The 5000-nt window shown below is 39.9% G+C and overlaps 1 protein-coding gene across 1 annotated transcript in view; it reads right to left on the minus strand.

The window, feature by feature from the left end:
* LOC122797061 (echinoderm microtubule-associated protein-like 6) overlaps positions 1–5000 on the minus strand; it is a 3800753-nt gene that overhangs the window by 3032903 nt on the left and 762850 nt on the right. The gene's annotated exons all lie outside the window — the stretch shown is intronic.

Below are 5000 nucleotides of genomic sequence, written 5' to 3' on the forward strand. Positions count from 1 at the left end.
TTTTGTAAAAAAACATGCATTAAAGGACTAATAAAGTTGTTCTGCAGCTTGAGTGATACACACACGCGCACACAAACACAAACACACACACACACACACACACACACACACACACACACACACACACACACACACTGAGAGAGCAACAGACATACCCATACAGTCACACTGCACTATTTAAATCACTTTCTCCTCTTAAACTTTACACAACAGTACTTAAATTTTGTTTCAGTGTTGAGTCAAGTCTGTACCAATAAATTTGCATTAAATTCTGATGTCCATAACATCAATAAACTCATTAAATTCCAATGTCCATAACAGGAGTGACAATATTATACATTGCCCCTTTCCGGATATATAAGGATGAAAAAACATGCCTTAATACTATGCAAAGGAGATCTACAAAGTATTTGTTTGGAAAGCGATCACTGTCATACCATCAAAAGTTAACATCAGTAAAGCTTACAGTGTAAGGTATATGTTTTTTCTGGGAAAACTAATATCTCTAAAGAATGTATGCACACAGCAGGTATATCAGGAACATGCATTTTGAGTTTAAATGTACAAGCAACTGAACACGCATGACAAGTAAATTCTTCAATAGTTACACACTGGTTATAGAATCAGGTGATAATGTATCCTGCTTCAAACCTATGTTGCACGACTGGACAGGTGTTATCATGTTTTGTTTCATGAGTGAGGAGTCTACATTTCCTAAAAGCCATTAGGCCAAGAATATTAAAGCACCATACCTATGAACTAATATTAGATCTTTAAAGCAAGTACACTAAATTTGGACAGATGTCACAGCCCTTGAAGGACGTACTGATTCAGTGAAGGAAGATAACCTGGAGTAGAAGATGGGGTGATTAATGACAGCACCTGGAACGCCTGTTACTTCACAATGAGAAATATTCTGAATTGAGTTTTAAACCATATCATCCCAAGTTAAGGCAGAAGTGAGCTAGTTGTCCAGATATGGGAAAAAGTTTGGTTGCCTGCCATCTTTGGTGGACTGCTGTTACTAACATGCACTTGGTGAACATCTTGGGGGAAGAGTCTTTAATAAGTATTAACTGGTTAAAATCCCAAAGTGCAGAAACTTCCATAACTCTTGTTATCATGAAGATGACATAAGTAAGTCAAAACAGCACATTCAGACCTCTTTGGATAAGTAAAGAACGGTAGACTACCTTGTTGGTTTGAAATGTTTGTACTGGGAAGAAAAACAATTAGACCACTGAGACCTAATATGGTCCTGAAGTCCTCTACTACCTGTGGCAGCAAAAAGAATCTGAAATAAAATCTTATGCCTCTCTGTTCTTCTTGCTAATTGTTTTTGATGTGGTATGCTGTTTGGCAAGGAAAGCTATGAAACCCAGGGAAGAAGAGAAATGGCACTGTACAAATTGCAGATATTACATCCCATATCTATTTGCCATGAAGATGCTTCTTCAAGCCTGGACTTGTACAGAAAATCTACATCCAGAGTAGGGCAGCTGAGAAGGCATTAAAAATGCTGAGATCTAGACAGGAGCTGACCATGGGCTCTTAGTGAAGATTAAGAAAGTACAGCTGTGTAATTAAACTTAACATAACAGTAGATGCTCAAATGATTATTGCTGCAGTAGTCTAAGCTATATGGGTTATATTCTGCAAGGATATAACAGTCAGCCAGCTTAAAAAAGTTTCAAGGCACCCTCCATGTGCCCAAACCATTAAGTCAACTCGAGCTGAGCTGACTACAAAGAGAGGTTTGGGATCCAAGCCCTTCAGAACTTTCTGACTGAGCCCTGAAAGGACAATGCTAGGAACAGCAAAAACAGCACACCAAGAAACAATGGGGATGGAAGGAGGAAGCAGCTACTACAGCAGTGATCATTCAAACAAGTACAGTTATGGTATTACCCAACTGTACTATGTTCTTCATATTGATCACTGCTGCAGGAGCCTAAGCTGTATGGGTAGATTACCATAGCTTACAAATTTTGGGAGGTGGAAGGAGAAGAGTCCCAAGAGTCTCTGGAGAATGGCTTTAGCAAAGCCTGACCTAGACCTAGAGAAGAAATCAAGATTATAGTTATTTGTAAAGGATGCACAGAGGGCCAAGTTACTGCGACTAGAATACTTGTAAAATCCAACCCTTTCCCAAAAGCCATAGATGAAGCCAAGGCCCTGCAAGAGTACTGGAATAGTGTTGTTGTGGTGAGTATAACAAAAGTTAATGCCCTTAGACAACCATTTGGAAACATTCTGTTTTGACGTAGGTTGTCCCTTCTTCATCTTACCTTCACAAGTAACGATCAACTGATCTGAAGATCTGAAAGATTTAGTTCTGACAAGATAGTACCTGAGTTGTCTTTGGACACTGAAGGTATGGAGTATCCTTTCTCTCTCATGTTTAGGTTCAAGAAAGCAAACAGGGACATGAATAGTTTGGCTTAAAGAAAACTCATATACCTCTTTAGGCATAAAAGAATTAGTTCTCAAAGAAACCCAGTTCCTAAGGAAAATGAGATGAGGTTGAATCAACATAAGATCTTGCAATTCAGCTACCCTTCATGCAGAGGTCAGAGCAATCAGTAAAACTGTTTTCCATGTTAAGAATCTCAAGTCAGCCAGGTTAGCTGGTTCAAACGGAGCATGTATTAGCTTCTCTAAAACAAAACTAAGATCCCACAAAGAAGGGCCAACAGTTTTCTATGAGGCCTCAGGCAAAAACCCCTTTCAAAAACATTTTAACGTAATAATGCATTGACATATGAAGATCCATGGGTAGACATGCTGAAATAGCCAATAAATGAATTTTGATGGAAGTATAAAAAGGCCATAGGAGAGCAACTCACACAAATATTGTAAAAGCAGAGAACAACTAGCACTGAATAGGTGCTGGTTATGCTGTTGGCATCACCTAGAAAACGTTTTCCATTTGCCAATATATAATTTTCTAGTAGTAGGCTTTCTTGCCTCCATTAGTACCTGATGCGAGTCCTCAGTAAACAGGTACCTAAAGTGAATTAAGACCCTCTCACCCAAGTAATCAACTGAAGTTGGGCCAGGGTATATCAAATCCCCCTGATAATGTGTGAGTAAATACAGTCAGTGAGGAAGCTTGTGGTAATTGTCCCTGGCCATTTCCATATAGGAAGAGCCACTGTTCCCTGGGCCGGATGCGAGTCATCACAATGATCTTGGGGGATTACTTCAGAATCTTAAGTACCTTACATATCACTGAAAAGGGTGGAGAAACATACAGAAAAATGTCCACGGAAAAGAAAAGGCATCTGTCTTCCTGAACTTCTCGCTTGCAGTCCTGGACAGAACTTTGACAGCTGATTATTCAGAAAAGAGGCAAATAGGTCTACTTGAGGAATTCCATACAAATAGATCAAATCTTGAAAGACCCCCTGATCCAGTTTCCATTCGTGATGGTCTGGTCTTTCCCTTCTCAGCTTGTCTGCCACACAATTTTTCTCTGATAAAATCTAGTGTGCTTGTAGAGTTTGATTGTCCTGTGAAGCTATATCCCAAGCTAAAGTTGGCTAGTCTGCAAAGAAGGGTGCAACCTGGTTCTCTCTTGCTTGCTGGTGCACCACATGATTGTGGTACTATCTATAACAAATTGAAGAGGTCCAGGGGACCAAAGTTATATAGTTACGTACTTCCGCTGTCCTTGGTGTGCCACAAACCTTGCACTTTTAGCCCTTCTGAAACTGCTCCCCAAGCAAAGTCTGAGGAGTCTGTGATGATTGCTTTAGAAAAGAAAGAAAGAGAAGGGGAGGCCTGGATATAAGGGTATATGCTGTCTCCAACAAATGATTTTCCTCCTGACAAATCCCAGGACTGGGATTTGAAAAGACTAGGGATGTTGGTTCTGGGACCTAAGAAACTTCAGATATCATTGTATCTTTCTCATGTGGAGTCTTCCCAAGGGTATTAATGAGAATCATAGATGCCATGATACCCAAAATCCTAAGGTACTCCCTTGCAGTGACTGAAATCTGAGTGGAACACCTTAAAAATAGACCTAGATATAGACATATTTTTATTGTGGAAGAAAATCACATTGTCTAGCTGATACCTCAAGAACACAATCCTGTATGAAGGACCCAAACACACTTTTAATCTTCTCTTGGAATCCTAACTTGTGTAAAAGATCTCTCACTCAACTGAAAGATATATGACACTTTTTAGGGTTCACTTTATAATCCTGAAATCCTGAAATATCGAATTTCAGAATCTCGAGACCATAAAGTCAAAACCTTAAAATCCTGAAACCCCAGAAGCGCAAATTTCAAAATCAACACTCCTACACTAAGCATATACCACACACAAACACATACACAAACCTTCCCCCAACACACAAACACACAAACCTACACTACATACAAGCACAGTGGCAAGCCCCCCTGCATCCCCACACCCCCCCTACTTAAATATACTAACTCCAAGGTCGCACTACACAGACAAACACACGAATACACCACCATAAAAGCTACATTGCCCCTCGCACACAAACATCCTAGTAACAAAACACACAGACACACACTACAGCCCCTAACCAAAACCCTTAAACATAAATACTTACCTGAATCTCCAGCTATCCATTCACACACGCAGCACCAGAAGCGCTAATTCAACATCTCCGGACTTCGGGATTTTGAAATTAACGTTTCTGGGGTTTCGCAGTTTTGAGCTTTCGGCTTTATAATCTCAGGATTCTGAAATTCGATATTTCAGAATTTCGGGATTATAAAGTGTTCTCCTTTTAAAATATTCTGCAAATATAAGCAAGTCAACTAAATATGGAAAAAATTGGATACCCTGTAGCCTGCAGTTAGCTATAACTGTAGCTAGAAACTTTGAGAACACTCTTTGTGCATTTGATAGTCTAAAGGGTAAGGCAGAGAATATAATGGTACACAGGTAAGTAGCACCAGAAACCCGGGCATCAGCCCTGCAGCCAGAGGGCTCAAAGATCACAACTGCCAGCAAATCTG

The sequence above is a fragment of the Protopterus annectens genome, chromosome 3.part0 (genome assembly GCF_019279795.1).
Source record: "Protopterus annectens isolate FY-2018-M chromosome 3.part0, PAN1.0, whole genome shotgun sequence".
In the NCBI taxonomy this organism is placed as follows: Eukaryota; Metazoa; Chordata; order Ceratodontiformes; family Protopteridae; genus Protopterus; species Protopterus annectens.